A 23,979-nucleotide genomic window follows, 5' to 3' on the forward strand; every position below is an offset into this window, starting at 1 on the left:
TTTACTGAACCTCTATTTGATGCTAGAAGAACTTCAACTTAAAAGCATTGTTTTTAGGCTACTTATAGTAGCCTGTTAGAGAACATACATAGTCAGTCATAAGTAATCAAGTTTTTTTTTAATTGTCAGGGTAAGTAAGTACTGATGTAATATTACAGCGACAAGTTTACTCATTTACTCAGTCCCTCGCATGTTTTCAGGGTTGAGCTTGAAACAAGTAATTAGAAACAAAGTTTGTCTATTTAGATATACCTAGACAGCCCTCATACTTCAGAAATCTACAGAATATGGCATTTAAATGTTGATCTAAAAGCTCATTATAGCAGACAGGCTTCCAGATCCTAGCAGTGACCCAAAGTCTCTGAAGATGATTACATATGAGGCACCACAATGTCTCTGCCTGGATTATGACAACACTGACCACAGGGCAAGATACCCCAATGCCTGGCTTACCTGAGAGCTGCAGAAGGAAGTGGTGCATTAGCAGGAGCTGCTGATGGCTCAGAGACTCTCAGCATCTGCTCTAGGAGGTTTAAAGGTAAAAGAGGGCAGTCCTGAAGATGCTCTGTCAACTGCATCATCTCCTCCCACCCCAACTTCACCCTCATCTCCTCCTCCACACAATGGGGAGCTGGAGCCCTCCTTCTCCCCAGTGCGGAGCCCCAGATTGGGCCTGAGGAGGCCACGGAGAGGCTGCAGGAGATGGAGAAGATTATTGTCAAGCTGAATGAGACTTGAGAGGAGAAGCTATGTAAGACAGAAGCCCTGAGAATGGAGAGAGAAACATTGCTGTCTGAGATGGGTATGGCTGTCTGAGAGTATGGTGGTACTATGGGTGTCTTCTCTCCAAAAAAAAAAAAAAAAAAAAAAAGACTCCCCATCTAGTAAATCTGAATGAGGACCTTTTGATGTCTGAGTGTCTTCTCTACCACATCAAAGATGGTGTCACCAGGGTTGGCCAGGTATTGGCCGGTTAGATGTAGACATCAAATTGACTGGACAGTTCATCCAGGAGCAACACTGTCTCTTCTGAAGCATCCCTTAGCCTGATGAAAAAGTGATGGTCACATTAGCCTGGTGAAGGAGCTGATGGGAAGCTTGTGATGGAGCTGCTGGTGCTGAAGTCAGGAAATAGGATCGTAATGGGCCAGATGGCGGAAGAAGATTAATGCTGTTCTGACTGGTGCCTCCAATGCTATGGAGACCTGGGTTGGGATTGGCCCCTGTAATTTATAGGATAGGAAGCTTCTTGGTCTGCACTCAGATATAGTTTATCCTTCTCAGATTTCTGGTAGTACTGATGTCTACACTAGCTCTAACTTTGTCAGCATGGCAGCATCAAACAGATCCTTCTAAGGCTATAGCTAGCTTGTTAGCTCACTTTTAAGAAAATGTTCTAAGATATAAAAGTTTAAAAAAGTCATAAAGGTTCAGATATGAGTCTAAAATGAGATGTTTCAGATTACTCTCCTGTTCTATGGTTCAGAGCTTAACATTTAGGAGTCCTAATGAGCTGGTAAAGCAATGACTACCTACTTTTCAGTCACAAGCTCAATGTTTTGGATTTGTTTTGGATGTCATCTAAATATATTTAAATGTAAACTTAAAAGTGCTTCTCATCAGGCCAAAAATCTCTGTCCAATTTATACCTGGCTTTCTGGACAGAAGAAAAACCCACAAGCTTTTAACCCAAATCTGTAGTTCTTGTTGGGACTCAAAGGTATGAGTTCACTTCTGCTGTTTTAAAAGATACCCATTACCTGCTTTGTTTACAATATGGATTTCAGTACAGATTGGTAATACTAATGTATCTAAAACTTTTATGTCATTTTGTAAGTAGGCCTCAAAGGATCAAAAGAGTCATAAAAACCTAGACCCATTTCACAGAGGTCAAAAGAACCCCAGATAAGTATTCCTAAAGATGGTATTTTTCCTCTCTCCTGGTCTTGGGACTACTGCTTTTCCCATTACTAAGGGTATGGACCTAAGGGTTCCAAATAAGTTCATAAATTTTAACTTCTGTTCCTAGTTTAAATTTGTCTCAACAGATTTCCACTTGGCTGGCAGTCACTTCCAAGCTGCAGTTGCTGACTACACTGCTTCACACAACTGTGAGCTCCAGTTTGCTAAAAGCTGACGTGGACCAGCCCAGATAACATGGTTCTTCCCTGTCCCTATGGAGTCAGGCAGCTGCATGCTTCTGACAAATGCTCCCTTGCCCAGTCTTTGAATAACTTTTCAGTCTTTTGGGGGGGGGGGGGCTGACAATGGTGCCCCAATGCTAGCTTGAAGTAGTTCCAGAAGAGAATACGTCATCCATGTTCCCTGTTCAGAAAAGGCTGAAATGCTGGGTCCAAAGGAAACTCCCTGGCATAGAGACAAGATGGCTAACTATACATGGCCATTATTAGAGAGGGATATTTATGAGCTAACTGCCCAAAACCCATGATTGGGTTCCATTAGGCACATGAGAAGGGGAAAATGTGAAACCAAAATGAGCCATCTTAGAAATAAGACCAAAATGCTTTCACTCTAAAATTAAGGCCTAAGATTTCTCCTTTTGGGAATAGGCCATTAGTTACTGAAACAAGTCAGTTCAGATTCCAGAAATCATGAAGTGTAAAAGGACAGAGTCACAAGATAGTCATGAGGTAATGCCTGCTGGACTCTGGAATGTCCTCTCCCTGGTTTCCAGGGTAACTGACCACAGAAATGCCCCCACCTGAGGGTAGCCAATGAGAAATGGTGGCGGTGGCGGGCAACCACTCCTGTTTCGGTAATGCCCACGTTATTGATACCCGTTCACCATGTCTGAGCAAGGGGCTGTGGATTAGAAAATAAGAGACAAGAGACATCAAGTCATTCACCACTGAATGCCGAATGCTGTTTATTGAAAAAGGGAGAAAACCTTAAATACAGGCTTACAGCACAATGGAGGATCACTGGAGGGAAGAACTTCACTAGGGAATGTTCTACATTCTTACATCAATCTGTTTACACCAAATGCAGGATGCAGGAACGAAGAACCTCTGGTAATCTCTCCAGTGATAGGTGAGAAGGAAACCAGCAGGGAATCTGAATAGGGAGGACTTCTGGTCAAGGTAGGCAAGCAAGGCGGCAGCCACTCACAGTCGGGCGCTGGGGCCCACAGGTCCCCCCTTTTTACTAAAAAAAAATTTAGCTTCTGACTTAGGTTGCATGGGACCTCAGCAGGTCACCTTACCCATCATGGAAACAGCTGCCCAGGCCACACAAGTGCTCTGTCTTAGGTTGATGACCACCCCCCAAACATTACCCATCTCTGAATACTCATTATCATACAGACTCAACCACGTGAGCTGTAGAGTAACTGCTGCCAAAGATCTCAAAGTGGTGCTGGGCTTGCAATCTGTGTGACACAGAAAAGACCAACAGAAGTCCTAACCCACCCATAGCCAGGAGGCTAAAAGCAATCCAGACATTTCCTTCTTAAAGGAGCCTTACTGCAAATTGGAGTCCTTGTAGAGTGGTATCCCATAAGCAAATGGAACTTGAGTTTAAATAATTTTTACAACTGTCAAAACCAATTTTAATGTATTATAGTGGAAATAAATTTATCATGCCCAATAAGATGGAAGATTAACTAACTGTGGTAGCTACTTTTGCTGCCAGGGTCTCCATTGTGCTAGCTGTAGTAACCAATTATGGAATGGCAATCCCAGACACAGTAGCAGCAGTGGCCACCACTGCTATAACAGCAACAGCGATGTCAGAGTCTCTTCTGGAGCATGTGAGCATCATCTGTGTCTAGCTGCCATGGTCCACTGGCATGGACAAAGCTCCAGGAACACGAACCACCAAGGCCCATTTTTCTTGATCCCAGCACTACTTAGGCTGGCAGGTCTGTAAAAGAACAACTGAGAACCATAAAGAAAATAAAAACAAAAACAGCAAACAAGGAGCAGAACTAATAATGGCTACATTCTCAATACATTCTCAATGGCTACATTTAGGCTCACAAATTTTAAGGTATCTTCAAAAAGGCTAGATGAATTTCAGGAGGCCAATAAATGTTGCACAGAGCCATTCCTGAAAAGTAGGTACTACACCAGCTTGAAGAGGGTTGCAGAATATGAAAAGGCTTAGCTGGCATGCTACTGTTAACAAATGACGGTCAATGACCTTCAGAGTTTTCCTTAATCTCCAAGGTGTGACACATTCTCAACAGTTTTGAAAAAAGTTACCATACATTACCTACTGAAGAATCCAACCACATGGCTACAGTTCCTAGGCTTACAATAATGTTTGCCAAGGGACCGTATTGGGCTCTCAATCCCCATTGGCATCAGAAGGGGAGAGATTTTTATGAAAGCCCAATAGGTCTCTGCCATGTTGGGATTCAGCGGCAGCCACAGGGCACACACAGTGTTCAGGAACCCAAAGAGAAACTTCATTGTCCTGCGGAAAGACACAAACAGATCCCCGGGCCCACACCAACACCGGATCGGGTCCCCTCCAAGTGCCAGTAGAAAGATCCTTCCATTGCACCAGAGGATGATTTGCAACAGGAGCCCTCCAGTGCTTATCTGCAGTGGATTCTCTAGTAGAATCCACTGATAAAACATTTAAAATATATAAAACAAGGGAAAGAATAGAATGTGGAGAGGAGAGATGAGCCCATAGCTCCCCCTTTTTACTTTAGTAATATATGTTTTTAAGATACAATGGCAGAGTTCTACTATAGCCTGTCCTTGAGGATTATGAGGAATATCAGTCTTATTAACAATAGAAAAATCTTGGCAGAATTTTGAAAATCCCATACTGCTGTAGGCGGGACCATTATCAGTCTTTATGCATTTTGGCACTCCCATATAGGCAAAAGCATGAAGACAATGATTCTTTACATCCTTAACCTTATCCCCTTAATGGGCAAAAGCAAAAATTAGAGAAGAATATGTATCAATAGACACATGGACATATTGTAATTTTTCAAAGGAAGGCATGTGTGTGACGTCCATCTGTCACACATGATTAGGTAAAAGTCCTCGGAGATTAACTCCCAGATGAGGAACAGGTAAAAAATTCAACACAAATAGGACATGATTTAACAATCTGGATGGTTTGTTCCCGGGTTATGCCTGTATGATGACAAAGAGATCCAGCATTAAGATGATAACGTTGATGCAACTGAGTAGCCTTATCAAAGGCAGAACAGACTAATGTGACAGTCATATGAGTAATGGTGTCAGCCCTCTGATTACCTTCACTTAGAGGTCCAGGCAATTGAGTATGAGCTCTAATATGGCCCACATAAAGGTTATGTGAGCGGGACCATATAAATCCTTGCACTTGCAATAAATATTCATGAATGGGAGAAATGGATGGTATGTAGATGTTTGTCTCCAAAGGCATAATGGCATGTGCCACATATTGACTATCAGTATAAATATTTACACTCTCATCAGAAAACATCTGTAATGCTAACAACAATGCCTGTACCTCTGCCATCTGGGCAGAAGTGCCCTGAACTTTCATTCTCTTCACTATGTTACCAAAAATCACCACAGAAAAACCACATGAAGTGCCATCAGTAAATACCACACGGGCCTGAGGAATAGTACTCATCTGTACTCTCTTGGGAAATATAACAGGATGCAATTTAAAAAATTGACACACATCATTGGAGGGGTAGTGAGTATCAAACTTATCCTGCATGGAGCATGTCAGTATGGTCCAATCATTATCATTAGCTTGCAACCATGATATTTGAGACTGGGTGTATAGGGTCACCACAATATCTGGCTCCTTACCAAAAGTTTGAACACTGATCTTGATTCCCTTAAATATAATCTGAGCAACAGCCTGTGGATAAGGAGTAATGGTTTTTGCTGGAGAAGCTGGGAAATGAACCCATAGAATAGGACCTGTTTGCCAAAACACTCCAGGAGATGAATGAGTAAAACAAAATATTTATGACTTAAATAATGATAGGGAAAAGATACCTGTACCTTTTCTGGGGCTATTTGTAAATTAGCCAGGCTAAGAACCTCTTGTAATTTAGAAAAGTTTTTTTATCTTTAGCAGCCATAAAATATAAGTCAATCACAATTAAATGCCAATATTAGGAATTGCCACAGGGGCAGGCAAGCCAGGCTGTGTTGCTCCCATGAGAAGCATGGTTTTATTTACAGCTCTAAGATCCTGTAATAGCCTCCATTTTCCTGACTTCTTTTTAATAACAAATATAGGAGGGTTCCAAGGTGAAGTGGAAGGAATGATATGTCCAGCATCTAACTGTTCCTTAACTAATGTGTTCGCAGCCTCCAATTTTTCCTTAGTAAGGGGCCACTGCTCCACCCATACAGGGTCATCACTTTTCCAAGTGATTTTTATTGGTTGTATTATCGAAGGCTGCTGTGCAGTGACCTCTATGGAAAAGACCCTAATCCTCTAGTATCCCCAGGACCCCTAGTGACACAGCTTTTGTCTTACACAGGGAGTGGGTCTCCTTGCAACATTTTCCCTAAGCCTCTGCCCGGGCAGTAGCCCTGACTCTTCAGCATCTGTTGTACAGGCTGTGTAGTAAGCACTGCTCCCATACCATCTAACACATCCCGTCCCCACAAGTTCACTGAAATGTCAGGTAGCACAAAGGGTTGAAAAGTTCCTGCATGACCTTCCTCATCCTTCCAATTTAAAAGTAGCCTGCTCTGTAATGGCGTCTGAGCTGTGCCGAGACCTTGTAAGTTAGAGGTGGAATCTTTAAGGGGCCAATTGGGATCTCAGGATTCTTGTGAAATTATAGATATATCCAGTACCAGAATCCAATAATCTTTTAATCTCAATCCCATATAATTTTATTTTTAATTTAGGCTATTTATCATAGATAACTGTTTGTCAAAACACCTTTTTCCCTGTATTTCCAAAGCCTCCAGTTCCACATATAGGTGCTAGTTTGAATTTAAAATATGAAAGCAATAATAATTGAGCAATTCTATCACCAGCTTCTATTTCCATGGTCATTTTTTATATATGCCAATTAAAAAAGCATTAAATAAAATCTATATAGGATTTGAAGAGGTAACTTTAGGTAATACTCTTATGGAGTATTTTTATAAAATCTTAAGAGGATCCTTCCTTATAGATTTCAAATAACACATTAGCACAAAAAGCCAATTATTAACAATGTGGACTAAACAATTTGCCTGTATTTTATTTACTGGAAAAATAATTTTGTTATGTCTTTATCTGTAGATGTAACCAACTGTCTTATTAAATAAGAAACACGGAACCAATGTAAAAGAGAAAGCCAAGAGGTCAGAGCTCAGAGCTAAAACCTTACCCTGCCTCCTGCGGTGCTCCTACTTCTCCAAAAGAGAGCTACTTCCTGTGTGTTTGTCTTTAATATAGTCTTTCTGTTTTGCCTTCTAATTGGTTGTAAACCCAAACATGTGACTGCCTCATCACTGCCTGTATGTACAGCCCTCCAGGTCTTAATGGCATATGTCTCCAATGCTGGCTGTATCCCTGAACACACAGAGATCTACCTAGCTCTTCTACCAAGTGCTGGGATTAAAGGCGTTCGCCACCACTTGCTATGGCTCTAATAGCTCTGACCCCCGGGCAACTTTATTTATTAATATACAATTAAAATCACATTTCAGTACAAATAGAATACCACCATTGTTGATATAACCAACCGTCTTAATAAGAAACACAGAACCAATGTAAAACAGAAAGCCAAGAGGTCAGAGCTCAGAGCTCAGAGCTAAAATCTTACTCTTCCTCCTGTGAGCTCCTAGCTTCCCAAAAGAGAGCTATTTCCCTGTGTGTATGTCATTTCATAGTCTTTTGTTCTGCCTTCTCATTGGTTGTAAACCCAAACTCGTGACTGCCTCATCACTGTCTGTATGTACAGCCCCCCAGGTCTTAAAGGCGTGTGTCTCCAATGCTGGCTGTATCCCTGAACACACAGAGATCTATGGGATTAAAGGCGTGCGCCACCACCACCATGCTCTTTCTATGGCTCTAATAGCTCTGACCCCTGTATGTTTATTTATTAACATACAATCAAAATCACATTTCAGTACAGTTAGAATACCACCACACACCATATTTATCAGTAAGAGATTATCATTTATGGGTTTATCTTAGCAACATTATTTAATAAGCTAACAACCCAATCCATTTCAGGTGTTATATTTCTAGAGAATTAAACCAAGAATTTCTAGAAAGCAACTTAAATTGCAGAGCCAAATTTTCAGTAATGATCAACAGACAAGAGCATACCTAATATATAGTTCAAAATTGTGAATCCTGTTCCTTTAATTTATCTACCATGAAAATCAAACATTCATCCAAACATTTATTAAGACAATCAAAAGAACAGAACATCCTTTATTCACACAGCATTGACTTAGCATTCAATGTCCTGAACAAAACCATTTTTCACCAGAAGTTAGGCCCCTTTAAACTTTTAGTGCTAGTCCCTCTCCCGGACTCCGCTCGATTGGTCCGTTCCCATTGGCCTTGCGGCTCCGCCTCCTGCCTGCATTGCGTACCTGTCTGCCTGCTGCTCTGGCCATCTCGTGCACGCCATTGTCTGCCACCACTGGGTACACATGCCACGCGCACACACACAAACTCACGTTTAAACTTCCTACTCCCATGAAGGGACTACCTAACAATGAGCTATTCCCACCATAAGGGAAAACAGAAAAACATTTCCCACGAAGGGATCCTAAATATTGAATTATTCCCACTCTGAGGGAAAAAAAAAATATTTGAACCCAAATAAACAAACAGACAGCCAAACTTCTACCCTCTGGGCTCAGCTTGCTGTTCAGCCAGCAGCAATGAGGCCTACCTGCCGATTCTTTGTAATTCAGATGCTGCTGCTCTGCACTGGCAGAGAGAGCTCAGAGTTTCAGCTATCCTGAAAACTCTACAATTGGAAACAGTCTTTACATCCTCCATTACCACTGGGAAGAGGCTTCTCTCTTTCCTTCATCCTTCTTCTACAGGGCCCCAATCTTTAGGTCTAGTTTCAAAAATTTTTCCCCTTTTTACTGGGAAAATCCTTTTCTCTTGATTAAAATTTTTTCTCCCTTTTCTAACAGGAAATTTCCTTTTCTTCCCTCTTCTCTATTGGGAAGATTTCCTTTTTTATTTAAAATCTTTAGCTGTCTTGCCCTTACTTAACTTCGGTGCTTTCCTGCTTCAACAGTCCAGTTAACTGACTGTGAGCTAGCTGGACCCATTTCAATTCACTCTTACCTTTTTCTTTTTTCTTTAAAATGCTGGCCAGCCTTCCAAGAGTGTCCATCAGCTCGTCCCTTCTTTCTCAGATCTCGGTAGGGACCTCCATTTGTTGAGGTAATGCTGGTGTTACCGATACCTGTTCACCATGTCCAAGCAAGAGGCTGCGGATTAAAAAATAAGAGACAAGAGACAGGGAGTCATTGGCCACTGAATGCCGAATGCTGTTTATTGAAAAAGGGAGAGAACTTTAAATACAGGCTTATAGCACAATGGGGGATCCCTAGAGGGCAGAAGTTCACTAGGGAATGTTCTACATTCTTGCATCAAGCTGTTTACACCAAATGCAGGATACAGGAACAAAGAACCTCCAGTGATCTCTCCGGTGATCTTTAGGTGAGAAGGAAACAGGCAGGGATCTGAATAGGGAGGACATCTGGTCAAGGTTGGCAAGCAAGGCAGCAGCCACTCACAGTCGGGGGCCAGGGCCCACACACCCCCTTAGAAGTAATTTCTAGAAGTCCCTAGAAGCGAGCCAATCAGAATTGTACCCATACTAGCACCCCTAAATGATGTAACTGTAGAGAGCTGCATGAGCCACGCCTCAAAGATGGCGCTGGTTTCTGCCTTCCACCCTCCCGACACTGAGTGCTCTCTGTGATAAACAACTCCTTATTTGGATAAGGCTAAGGATTTGGCTTGCTTCTACCTCCTGGACCTATCCGCAGTACCCACATGGCAGATTGGGGTTGGCTGCCCAGAAGCTATTTAGGTTGTGGGTTGGCTTTCCCCGGGGTCAGAAGTCAGAAGATTGTTTCAAGGTTCCTGAATAAACTGCTTGGAGAAGAGCCTGGTGTTGCGTCTTCCTTGCTGGTAGAGGCAGACGCGACATGTAACCTTGTGATTTTTCCCTTTAAAAGCTGAGCTTGCAGATAGGTGGGCACTTCCTCCAGCCTCCACTGCATTGGATGTATTGGACAAAGTCCCTGCCTAGGCTTGTATATCCAGAATTAAACCTTGCTTTTGCATTCCAGCATGCTCATCTTTGGTGGTCTCTCTGGGGATCACAATCTGGGCACAACAAAAATATCACCTGTTATCCATTAATAACTATTGTTTTGATATATTTGTGTCAGTATAAAAGTAAATTTAATGTTTTGTAAAGAGGAAGAAAATGTGACCAAAGGAAAACTGAGGAGACTTGGGATGTGCTGTAAATACTTTTAAAATGCCACATGTACTCACTCTATGAAATAATAAAACATTCATAACTCTTTATACAAACAATGAAGATTATTTACATGTAGAATATTTCCAATTTCATGAAAATGCAAAAATATGCTGGCTTTATACATAAAACATTGAGATAATGAAAGTCTAAATATAAAACATGCTCTCTTCTGTTATATTTCTTTTAGCATGGAAATACGAGAATAGATTATTCCACAATTGCCTCATTTTACCAAAGCTCTGTTTATCATTTCATTCTCTTTCTCTAAAAGGTATTTACTCACCCCTTCTCTGAAAGGAAAGGAAAATGAAAAATAAATTTATACATTTGACCTATTAAATGAGTAACTGCTCATGTTAGGATCTATAAGTCCTCTTGCATTATAGGTGAAAATTATTGAAAGTCCTACCTAGAATTTAGAGTACAATATATATGTTGTTTAAGATCTTCAGTGTATAATTAATATATACATTTGATATTTAATTGTTTTTATATATACAGAATCTATTCCTTTTTAAAGCTGTTAAAATATTACTCACTAATCAATAAACATATATGTTATAAATTTTGTTACTTCTTTATTTCAGTTGTTTGAGATTACCATATATTTGTATACACTTATATATTACATTATATTGTACATATTTTTTGTAGAATGTTTAGGAAATCCTAATTACAACCACGCATTATCTTCTTATTTAGGCTAATGATCTCTATTGTGCCATCTTGGGTCTCCTAACTTTGTACCAAATGATAATCATATGAGTTATAGGACCAAGAATCTGTTGTCTACATTTGACACAGTATTTTATATTCATGAGACATGTTTGTATTCCTAACTTTTTAAACAATAAAACTCAGAAAATATTATTAGGTATTTTGCAAGATGAGAAAATTGCTTGTTTAATAAAAAGTATGGTCTATTTTACACTTATTTGTTTACTTAATAAACATGATCAATAAAGAACTGATTGCCTATCATTGTAAAAAGAAAACATTCATCTGAATTGTTCTTGTTTTTACCTCCACAATAACCAAGAATTTGCTTTATTAATATTCAAGTCTGGTACATGTCTTAGTGAATCTCTCAATCCACATAGTTATTTTCTTCATATCCACACTCTTGAAATGGACTTGATAGATAAGGCTAAGAAATAGAAAAGAATAGATTTATTTACATAGAGATTATCTCAAGCTTGCTGGAAACAGCAGAATGATCCCAGGGGAAGTAATTCGGAGCAGCCAGTCAATCTGTGCGCCTCTCATCTTCAAGCAATTCCTAGAGGTTACCTATAAGAAGATTAGCAATAAAAACAGGATTGCAATTGAAAAGCTTTCTAATGAAAACTAATTTACTATGTTTGATTTTATATAATCACCAACAGTTTTTGAAAGCAACATGATATGGAATAGTAGCTTAATATTCTAGAAGTATTTACCATATAAACAAATTGCTAGAGGCATTTGGCTAATCAGATATGAGTAGTAAGTCTACAACAATTTTAATGAATTATTTTAAATTATGTATCAAAGTTAAAATAGTGAAAGAAGGAGAAAAGCAGAGATAAAGAAAGAGATACGGGGAGGAAAAGAGAAAGACACTGAGAGAGAAACATGGCACAATAGGTGGTGGTGTTAGATATATAATTTCCTTCAGTATATGATTTTAAAATGTGTAATGCCTAGCATTGTATATGCTTTGGCATCACAACTGATTTATTCATTTAACCAACTGGCACAGTGTCCAAACATCTTTTTAGCAATTTATTTGTTACTTAACACATCAAGTAAACATGTGAGAAACAAATAAGAGTATAGTAATAAATTTTAAAAAAAGAACCATCAATGTCTATTATTTTTAACTGCAGTGAGACTACGGAGCTGTCACTCTTCAATACATTGTGCTGAATTCAATTGTCAGTCTAGCAAATATTATGACCACCTTTTCTTGATGGTACTACATTACAGGTGTCTAGAGAATTCTTCAGACAGATTGTGGGAGTTGTGGGCAAAACATTGTCCATAAATTTCTCTCATGATCAGAAATGGTGTTGAAAGAAACAGCAATGGGTTCTATGCCATGCTATCAATCTCTTCCTCCATGCTTAAGCCTTCTTCTTGACCACAGGTAATATCTGTGTCACACCAGCGGCCCCAGGGACAACTAGCAGACATGCAGTAATGGTAATGACTGCAGCAGCCTCCCATTAACTGACTCATGAGGTCTCTCACTGCAGTCTGAATTTGACAGTAAGTGCATCTGACTTCCAGCTTGTCCTGGCTTTTCCACCTCCACTTGTTGATGGCCCTGTTAGAGGAACAGCAGGTGGCAATTGAAATTCAAGGTGTCAGCCCACCAGGAGGCAAAACCCTGATGGATAAATCTTGGTTAGGCAAGGCTCTGAGAGAGCAGACCCCAGAATATCTTCAGCTTTTACTGTGCCTTTACATGTTTGCTACTGCTATTTTTTTCTGGTACCTAGAATGGTTGAATGGGTAATAGGGAGATTCCACACTGCCTATACTGTAATGTGTTAATCTCATGGAAACTTCCTATTTTACTGGTCATTTTTACCTATGGATTGTTACAAAGATGTTTCCTCCCTCAGCTGTGCTGTCTAATTGATAATAATAATGTCAGCTTATACAGTGTGAGACCAAAATGAGCCATTTTAGAAATAAGACCAAAATGCTTTCACCCTAAAATTAAGGCCTAAGATTTCTCCTTTTGGGAATAGGCCATTAGTTACTGAAACCAGTCAGTTCAGATTCCAGAAACCAGGAAATGTAAAAGTACAGAGTCACAAGATAGTCACCAGGTAATGCCTACCGGACTATGGAATGTCCTCTCCCTGGTTTCCAGGGTAACTGACCACAGAAATGCCCTCACCCGAGGGCAGCCAATGAGAAATGGTGGCGGGCAACCACTCCCTTAGAAGTAATTTCTAGAAGTCCCTAGAAGCGAGCCAATCAGAATTGTACCCATACTAGCACCCCTAAATGATGTAACCTTGTGATTTTTTTTTCCTTTAAAAGCTGAGCTTGCAGATAGGTGGGCACTTCCTCCAGCCTCTACTGCATTGGATGTATTGGACAAAGTCCCTGCCTAGGCTTGTATTGCTTTTGGATATCCGGAAAATAAACCTTGCTTTTGCATTCCAGCACGCTCATCTTTGGTGGTCTCTCTGGGGGGTCACGATCTGGGCACAAAAAGAGTTTTGGTGAATAAAACCAAATACAAGAAAATGTTACACGGCTATGGCTTATGAGTTTCACCTAAGGTGCTACATAGATTGTAGGTCAAGTTAATGATTAAGAGAATTAATTGAGTCTGAGGAGCCAAGTTGGCTTAAATTCTTCTAATCATAATGCTGAAAGACGAAGTCCCAGATTTCAGTGTGTATCATTAGCTAAAACAAAGCCTTATAATAACTTTAGGTTAATCAGATGTTTTAATAGAAGCCTTAAGATGAAAAATCCTAGAAAACAATATAAAGTTCAAAAGGACACATAGCTGAGTTCAAAAATACAAAACAGCCCAACAGGTACTAGCTGACATATTTTCTTGCTAGGATTGGTTAATGATCAAAACTGATGATTAATTCCTTGTACCCATTCCTGCTCTCAATCTCTTGATAAAAACAACAAAACAAACAGAAACAAAAACTATTGATAAATGGGTATGCACCCTAAAGATCTAAAGTACAGCTGACTAATTGCTTTTTTATGTATAAAAGTTTAGATTTGTGATTCCTTTAATATTCCTTATAAGATTAACTTTCAGGATAAATAGTAAGGTGATTCTTTCTTTGTAACCACAATATGTAGCTTGCCAACAAAAGAATTGGCTATGAAAAAATACTTTCTGTTTGCTTATGTTCTGTTCATCTGTAACCAGTTACTTAGATATAAGTGTATATGGGATATTGGAATGACTTTGTTTTTAATCATGTAAGGGAGATGAAAAACATGTTTTTACCTGTACTCTGTAAGAATTTAGCAGAATCACTGTATGGGGTAGATATTAGACTGAACAGCTCTTTTTTTAGAAGTGCCTTAACCTTGGAGTATCCTTGTGAAAAACAGTGATTATTTTGCTGAAGGGGGTTTGCAGCCACCCCATGACTTTGGCCACAAGACGCTTCAGGTGCACCTAAGGCTATTATTGTTTATTGCACATGATACATAATAAAGGACTAAAGTGATGTTCCCCTTTTGTGAGACATGTAGATTAATATTAGGGACCTTGCTATGAGGAAATACTTGGTGTAACAATCAATAAATGCATCTTTGTAGGGCTGTTCGGGATTCAGTCCATTAGAAGATGCTGGAACTTCCTGTTGTCACATGGGCCTTAAAATTTCATTTTGGAGTGCCTTCTTTGTTCAACTATAATGAAAGAACATGAAGGAATAGAGAACAAAAAAAGAAACCATCAAGAGAGACAGTGAGTGTCTTTTTCCCTTTACTCCCCTCAGACAAAAATGTCTATTATGCACTGACTCTGGGGATTTCCCTTTGAGCCCTGTGCAGCTGGAGGCTGCCCACCCCACCCCCAGGCAATGATAACTACTGGTGCTTTATGTCTGATTTATTCCTGATATTTTAATCCCAACCATCAAAGGCCTCTGAGTTAGACCAATGGAATGGGCTTCTCCTGGGGACATGGCCTCAGTAGTTAAATACGATGAAACTTTATTAGATATGGTTAAGTACCTTTGGCTGTGATTAGAATTATTCTGTTTCTATATAGCTTTTTCAAGTCTGTGTGTGTAGAAGACATCTTCTTAATGATTTCGATGAATGATTAAACTGTCTACAGCCTCAGGAAAAAAAAAATTGTCAGCCAAGTAGTCCGATTAATGTCAATCACCTGGACTGTCCTCATGACATCCTTTCAGCTTTGGACACCAAGGCACTGACAGCTGCAGAGGAACAAGGTAGCCTTGGTTGAAGTCACACTTTGAAATCTTGAGTGAAGTCTCCCTTCAGTGAGCTACCAAGCCTTAAGGGCCAAGGGTCTAGCACTGGAAGGGTAGCAACTATCAAAAGCAAAGGTTCCCAAATGCTACATCAGAGAATAGCATGAGAGGTGCTTGAGATGCAATTCTGGTCAGTGCAGGCTGAAGGACAAGACAGGGACTTCTGTGTGTACCAACTGCTGCTTTCTGCTGCTGACAGTCAGTGGTTATGAAAGCTGAAAATCACAATGATTGCCGGCATCATATCTCCTGATTTAGATTCTAGAGGAAAACATTTTTTTTTTTTTCAGGATAAAGCTTTGACTTCCGAAGCCCAGAGCAACAATACCCCAGCTCTTACCCCAAGACTTGCATGTGTAAGGCTTGTGTTTGTGAAACCAAAATGAGCCATCTTAGAAATAAGAACAAAATGCTTTCAACCAAACACTAAGGCCTAAGATTTCTCCTTCTGGGAATAGGCCAATCGTTACTGAAACAAGTCAGTCCAGATTCCAGAAACCAGGAAGTGCAAAAGTGCAGAGTCACAAGGTAGTTGCGAGGTAATGCCTGCCGGACTATGGAATGTCCTCTTCCTGGTTTCCAGGAAGTGTCGCCACCTGAGGGCAGTCAATGAGCAATGGTGGTGGGTAACCACTCCCTTAGAAGTAAGATTAAGCTATGATTTCTAGAAAGCCCCTAGAAGCGAGCCAATCAGAATTGTACCCGTACTAGCACCCCTAAATGATGTAACCTTGTGATATTTTTCCCTTTAAAAACTGAGCTTGCAGATAGGTGGGCACTTCCTCCAGCCTCCACTGCGTTGGATGTATTGGACAAAGTCCATGCCTAGGCTTGTATTACTTTTGGATATCCAGAATTAAACCTTGTTTTTGCATTCCAGCATGCTCGTCTTTGGTGGTCTCTCTGGGGGTCATAATCTGGGCACAACAGTGTTTATTAGCCTAGACTATAGATCTCAGATAAACTAGAGTACATGGCCTCCAGTCAGGAAGAGCTACTTTCAGATCTACCTAGATAGGACAAATTGTTCCAACCAAATGGTCAAGAATCCTTCCATTTCCTCAGCTCTATAATTTTGTTCAAAGTCACTTCTAATAGTAAATGCTTTTCTGCATAGCCTTCAGTAATTTTATGTTTCTTAAACAAAATATCATTGATGCACCATGTTCATTGTTTATATCTCATTGAGGTGTCAAGATTGACACTTTAATTTAATAAAACATATGTGGCATGATAGTAATGATCTGCCATCTGTAGACACATAAGGGATAATGTTGGCAAAGAATAAACACTGAATGTCATGAATTTCTATCTACATTCTTAATTTATTTTGTGTTATTTATTACTGCTCACTTCTATCTGTAATTCTGATTCTTTATATTATTTTATATATAAATTTATATAATACTTTATATTCATCTTTATATTATTTATTTCTGTTTATTTAATTGTAAAATTTTAACTCAACAAAAATATTTTCTTATGACAATATAGTTATGTCTTAGAAATCTTAGAGACTCATTTATTAATAAAATAATGTACTATGCCAATAATATCGCTGAATATGTAGACCTGTGAGAGTCAGAGGTCATCAGCATCTTCAAAGTATAGCAAAATGAAGTATATCACAATATTTTGCAAGCACATTATTATTTCCCACAATTACATATTGTATTCTTAGAGGAGTGAAAGTTTCTGTGAGTATTCATTTTTATCCAATTGTATAATGTTTTGTATTAGCTACAAAATCCCAGTGAATATTTTCAATATCCTGGTATTCTATAAATATATACTCATAGATACACATATTATTATATATTGCTATATGTATATACATATATGTATATATATATATATCCCTGTGTACTTGATTATTATTTATCTTATTTCAACATCTTAATATTACTTTATTTTAAATAAAAATATTACTTATTTTATTTAAAAATATTGATTTCTTCTGTTTTTTAATTTCTATTACAAAGTAAATTTTTTTTACTAAATAATAGTAATAAAAATATCCTCAGTGTTCTACTTCAACTAACAGGATGCTTTTGAAAGGACCAAGTAGATTCCATAAGAGGCTGCTCAGTCTTCTGTCAGAGCTCAGGCTTCAATTTCAGTTTCCTGAGACTTGAGCAATCAGTTTCTGGGAGGGCCATGAACAAAAAACATAGTCCTTGCAATAGCTCCATTTCTGCACGTACTGACTGCTCAAGGTTCAGCCAGTTGTTTATTGTCTGGGACCCCTCACCAACTTAGAACACCGTGAATGGGTCAATGTGAACGTGCAAGTCCAGCCAGCCCCATGGCAGCTGAAGAGCAAAGCTTGGGACTTGTCTAGGCCTGTCCAAAATGGTAACTATAACCCCCAACTAGTAAATTCAAAGGTTACACACCCTTACCCAATCATATGACACCAAGGCTTGTACCACCCTGTTTGCGTTTTTTTTTTTTTTCCCTTTAAAAACCCCTTACCCTGAGAGCTCAGGGCCATCCTCCTCCACCTGCTGTGTCGGATGTTGGACATGGACCAAGCCCAGGTTTGCTTGTTATCAATAAACCCCTTTGTGTATTGCTTCGGATATCGGCTCTGTGGTGGTCTTGCTCAGGGGGGTGTCACAATGCGGCCACAACACTTTAAGACATTAGGGAATGGCCGGGAAAAGATGGGTCAAAGTCAGAGTGGTGGTCATGGTCCTGGGGGTGGCAAGAAGGATGACAAGGACAAGAAAAAGAAATATGAACCTCCTGTCCCAACCAGAGTGGGGAAAAAGAAGAAGAAAACCAAGGGATCAGATGCTGCCAGCAAACTGCCGCTGGTAACGCCTCACACTCAGTGCCGCCTAAAACTACTGAAGTTAGAGAGAATAAAAGACTATCTTCTCATGGAGGAAGAATTCATTAGAAATCAGGAGCAGATGAAACCATTGGAAGAAAAACAAGAGGAGGAGAGATCGAAAGTGGATGATCTCAGGGGGACTACCATGTCTGTGGGAACCTTGGAAGAGATCATCGATGATAATCATGCCATTGTGTCCACATCTGTGGGCTCAGAACACTACGTCAGCATCCTGTCATTTGTGGACAAGGATCTGCTGGAGTCAGGCTGTTTGTTCTGTCCTGCTCAACCACAAGGTACATGCCGTAATAGGGGTGCTAGTGGATGGTACAGATCCCCTGGTCACAGTGATGAAGGTGGAAAAGGCCCCCCAGGAGACCTATGCAGACATTGGGGGACTAGACAACCAAATCCAGGAAATTAAGGAATCTGTGGAGCTTCCTCTTACCCATCCTGAGTATTACGAAGAGATGGGGATAAAGCCCCCTAAGTGGGTCATTCTCTATGGTCCACCAGGAACAGGTTAAACATTATTGGCCAAAGCAGTAGCGAACCAAACTTCAGCCACTTTCTTGAGAGTGGTTGGCTCAGAACTTATTCAGAAGTACCTGGGTGACGGGCCCAAACTTGTTCGGGAGCTGTTCCGAGTTGCTGAAGAACATGCACCATCCATTGTGTTTATTGACGAAATTGATGCCATTGGGACCAAAAGATATGATTCAAACTCTGGAGGTGAGAGAGAAATTCAACGAACCATATTGGAACTGTTGAACCAGTTGGATGGATTTGATTCGAGGGGAGATGTAAAAGTTATCATGGCTACAAACTGAATAGAAACTTTGGATCCAGCACTTATCAGACCAGGCCACATTGACAGAAAGATCGAGTTCCCTCTGCCTGATGAAAAGACCAAGAAGCGATCTTCCAGATCCACACAAGCAGGATGACACTGGCTGATGATGTAACCTTGGATGACTTGATCATGGCAAAGGATGACCTCTCTGGGGCTGACATCAAGGCAATCTGTACAGAAGCTGGTTTGATGGCCCTGCAGGAACTCAGAATGAAAGTTACAAATGAAGACTTCAAAAAATCTAAAGAGAATGTTCTTTATAAAAAGCAAGAGGACACCCCTGAGGGGCTCTATCTCTAGTGACCCACAGTTGCCTTCAGGGAAGTTAATGAATTCCCCGACCTGGGAAGATGGGAAGCTGCCCCAAGGAATCCATTTTTCCAGTGAGTTTCGCTGGTAGAGCCTATCTCGAAGGATGCTGTGCAGGGTGCCCATCAGGCATCTCCATCCGTGGGTCACTGTGTTGTGCTGCTCTCTGCTCCCAATAAAGGGTTGTCTGGTTTGCTTTCAAAAAAAAGAAAGAAAGGAAGGAAGGAAGGAAGGAAGGAAGGAAGGAAGGAAGGAAGGAAGGAAGGAAGGAAGGAAGGGGGAGAGAGAGAGAGAGAGAGAGAGAGAGAGAGAGAGAGAGAGAGAGAGAGAGAGAGAGAGAGAGAAAGAAAGAGAAAGAAAGAAAGAAAGAAAGAAAGAAAGAAAGAAAGAAAGAAAGAAAGAAAGAAAGAAAGAAAAAGAAAGAAAGAAAGAAAAGAAATTAGGGAATGGGTAGGTACTTGAGCCAGGGCCAACATGTATCTCCTTCCTTTTCCAAGTTTTCTTAGGTCTGTTAAAAAAACAACAAGATTCTGTGACCTGGGAGATTGGAAACCTAGAAGAAGGATCAGAGAATTATGACATCACTCTCTGTTACTGTTCTATTGCTGTGAGGACACTATGATGGAGTCAACTTATAAAAGACAGCATTTAATTAGGTGCTTGCTTACAGGTTCAGAGTGTTAAGAATGATCATCATGGTGGGAAGCATTATGGTAGGCAGGCAGGACTGGTGCTGGGCAGTAGCTGACAGCTAACATCCTGATCCTCAGGCTGGAGAAAGAGAAAGCAAGGCCTTTCCTTGTGTGGGCTTATGAAACCTCAAATCCAACATCTGGGATGGACCAATTCTCCTCTTAGCAGTCATTCGAACCACCACAACTGCTGTCTCCCTTGAGTGTGCTTCCTACTTGAGGCTGTCCTTTCTCTTTGTAAAAGGGACTTTCAGCTATATTTCTGAGGAATTGTAAATAATTATGCATCACAAATATATGTTTTGCAATAAGAGGTGACTTCCAATGAATGCATGTGATAGTATCAGGGAATTCATATTTGGAGAACATATCAAAATGAAGTATACAGTTTGTTTACTAATAACACACAATTTTTTACTCATTTCACATGTTTAGTAATATCCCTGAACTCCATCTGACAACAATATACCCATTTCCCTCTATTTATTTTACTATGGCACTTTGTTCAGGTAAAGGCAGTTTTAGAAGCTTGTGTTCATTTGTGTATGTATTTGCAGGTATATATTTATGTAAAATAATTCTGTGTAGATTGCTTAAAACAATATAGATATTCCATCATTCCACAGTGATATAGAAGAATAAGATATTTTACTCTATATGTTTCTTTAAACATGTACACAGTACAGTTAGCAATATATTTCACTGATACTGATGTTCTTCCATGAAATATATTTTATTTCAAAATAGAACATTTCATTCAACTAGAAAGATCTTCTGTTTTGCCATTTCATAAATTTAATTTTTATTTAAGTTAAAAAATACTTTGACAATTATTAAATCACATTGAACTAGATACAGAATCATATAGAATTAGACTATTATAAAATATAGTTATATTTTTTGTTTTGTAATATATTTAACTACTTTAAAGGAAAAAATAATTATTATGCATTTCACAGTAGGCTAACTTTTGCAGATAACCAGAACCAAACATGCCTTCATGTGAGCACTAAGTAATAATTTCTACAAATCCTCCATGGCTAGTGTTTATTGTTGTCTTGTCAAAATCTAGATTTACTTGGGAGTTAGCCCCTGAATATATTGAAGGAGGATTATCTTTATTAAATTAATCAAGGTGGAAAGACCCATCTGCTTTGGATAGCACCATTACCTAAGCTGGACCCTGGGCTCTATAAGTAGAGAAAAGGATGAGAAACACCATATATTCATTGCTTTTTCTTTGACAGTGGATGTAATATGACCAGCTGCTTCAAGCATATAGTGGCTTGATTTACCTTTCATAATGGCTTGCATTTTGCGTTGTGGATGGAAATAAACTCTTTCTCACTTCAAAACATTTTATCACAGTAACGGAAGAAGAAGAAGAAGATAAAACTGAGTCATATAAGTCGGTTGCATAAGTCACATCTGAGGTTGCCTGGTATCATACATCTCTTTGTGTGCAAGAGCTCTTTGGGTATTGTGTGTTGTCATATTGCATTACTTTGAACTATGTAAATACATATAACATTGAAAAAATCTCAAGTGATATTTTCTTGTGTCCTCTCTTGTCTCAAGTCATCTAAAATGTAGTTCAGAAACAGAATTGTTAAAATTTTGCCATTTTGGAAAGTTGTCTTTAAAATATGATCACATAATTTCCTTACTTTCTTTTATTTTCTCCATCTACTCTCATGTCCTTTCCTCCCCACCCCCTTCCATTTCTCCTCCTCACTGCCTCTGCAATTAATGGTCCCATTCTCTCTCTCTCTCTCTCTCTCTCTCTCTCTCTCTCTCTCTCTCTCTCTCTCTCTCTCTCTCTTAAATATATAAATAAAATCTATAGCTGCGTCCATTGTTGCTTATGTACCTGATTTCAGGGCTGAATACTTTGAATACTTGAGACCCAAGTATTCTGGGATGGACCAATTCTCTTAGCAGTCATTAGTTTCCTGTCATTCTTTGTCCAGGACAAGTCTCTCTCTGAGGGGCTGAGATTTTCCTCCCTACTTAGGGCTATCTATTTGTACTGTCAGCTCTCAGTTGTTCTGTTGATCATAGGGATGAGATGAAATTTCAAATTTGTTCTAATTCACATTTCTCTACCTGCTACAGATGATGGGCATCTTGCTTTAGGTATTTCTTAGCCATCTTTATCTTATTGAGAACTCTCTGTTCAGATTCAAAGCCAGTTTTTTAATTGGGTCATTTGTTTTCATGACTCTTTCTTGGGTTTTTTTTTATATATTCTGGATATTCATCTTCTGTCAGATGTGTAGGTGGCAAAGATTCTCACCCATTCTGTGGGTTTCTTCTTTAGTTAGCTGTATCCTATCTTCACAGAAGCCATTCTGTGGGTCTCTTCCTCAGTTGCCTGTATCCTGTCCTGTCAGAGGTCATTCTGTAGGTTTCTTCCTTACTCAGTTATCTTCATCCTGTCTTCACAGAAGCTGATTATTGTGTGAGCTCCCTCTTGTCAATTGTTGGCTTTAGTCTCTAGGTAACTAGAGTCCTGTTCAGAATGTCATTTCCTACACCAAATCTTTGATGGTACTGATTGTTTTCTTCAAGCAGTTGATTGGGAAACTCATCTTTTAAATTTCAATTTTATGTTTACCTACATATATTAATATAACTAAGTTCAGTTTAACTAAATATTCAGTAAAATATAGTTATATGGCATAGTTGTTATAGGGTACCTCCAGGGAGGGAGGAGGTGGGAACTCCTCAGGTTCCTGAATAAGTTGAGTTTCCACTTCATCCCCAGCAGGGCTGTTTCAAGGCAATTCAATTTTTAATTAGCCATTTTTTTTTTTTTAATAAACTGCATCTGACCACAGTCTACTGAGACAGATTTGGGACTGTAGCCCCTACTGGAGCTAGTCAGGTTTCTTGACAAAGACATTGGCCACAGTCCCCCCCCCACCCCATGCTTTGGAATGTGTTAGAGAATATCTTGGGTTTTTTACATTTCTGAGATTCCTGGTATCATGTTACCAGCCTCGAGTTGCTCACAGGACTGGCCTTATAACTAAGATAGAGGTTTTCTTGATGGAAGAGTTAAAACTCCTTTATTTAGATCCAATGATACATATTGTCTTAAAAGTATTTTTACAATTTAAGTAAGATATAATCTCACATTGTTATGGAGATTTTCCACACAATGCCCTATATTGCCGGGCGGTGGTGGCACATGCCTTTAATCCCAGCATTCAGGAGGCAGAGCCAGACAGATCTCTATGAGTTCGAGGCCAGCCTGGGCTACCAAGCGAGTTCCAGGAAAGGCGCAAAGCTACACAGGGAAACTCTGTCTCGAAAAAGCAAAAACAAAACAAAACCAATAAATATTTTAAAAATTATTAAAAAGACTGTGCTAAAAAGGCTTATACTCTAAATGGCAAATTCAGATAGTATATTTATTCCCTTATGCTGAGCTCCACTTCTTTATCATAATATGTGTTATTTCCTATATAAACATGTATCAAATCATGGCTTTTTCTTCATTGAATATATAAGATTTTGGTGAAGTCAAATATCAGACAAAAGAAGTTTCAAATTAACATATAATCATCCATTTATTTCTATGACATGAACATGTACCTGACACAAACATGTAATCTTTGGAGGAATAAACTGAGGATCAAAAACTCCCCTTGGCCACATGACTGTATATTTAATAGCAAGTCAATATGAGCTCACTCTAAAGTAACAGAAAAGATTAAAGTAACAGAAAATATTTAGATATCATTGGGCCAGTTCTGCCATTGTAAACATGATCCTGTCTGATGATCAAAAATCACAGTAGATAAATCAAGTCTGTGATTCATCTATCCATT

The 23,979-nt window shown here is 39.4% G+C and overlaps 1 long non-coding RNA gene and 1 pseudogene across 1 annotated transcript; one reads left to right on the forward strand and one right to left on the reverse strand.

Moving 5' to 3' along the window:
- Nucleotides 1–908: 908 nt before the first annotated feature.
- LOC143268836 (uncharacterized) lies at nt 909–17,913 on the reverse strand. The gene is made up of 3 exons (XR_013044960.1): nt 12,685–17,913; nt 11,647–11,758; nt 909–9,401 (listed from the first exon to the last, which is right to left on the reverse strand). It is a non-coding gene; the product is annotated as an uncharacterized LOC143268836 (long non-coding RNA).
- Nucleotides 17,914–18,056: 143 nt separating this feature from the next.
- On the forward strand, nt 18,057–19,667 carry LOC102924247 (26S proteasome regulatory subunit 4 pseudogene; annotated as a pseudogene).
- The last annotated feature ends 4,312 nt before the right edge of the window (nt 19,668–23,979 follow it).

This window comes from Peromyscus maniculatus, chromosome 16 (genome assembly GCF_049852395.1).
Source record: "Peromyscus maniculatus bairdii isolate BWxNUB_F1_BW_parent chromosome 16, HU_Pman_BW_mat_3.1, whole genome shotgun sequence".
Lineage (NCBI taxonomy): Eukaryota > Metazoa > Chordata > Mammalia > Rodentia > Cricetidae > Peromyscus > Peromyscus maniculatus.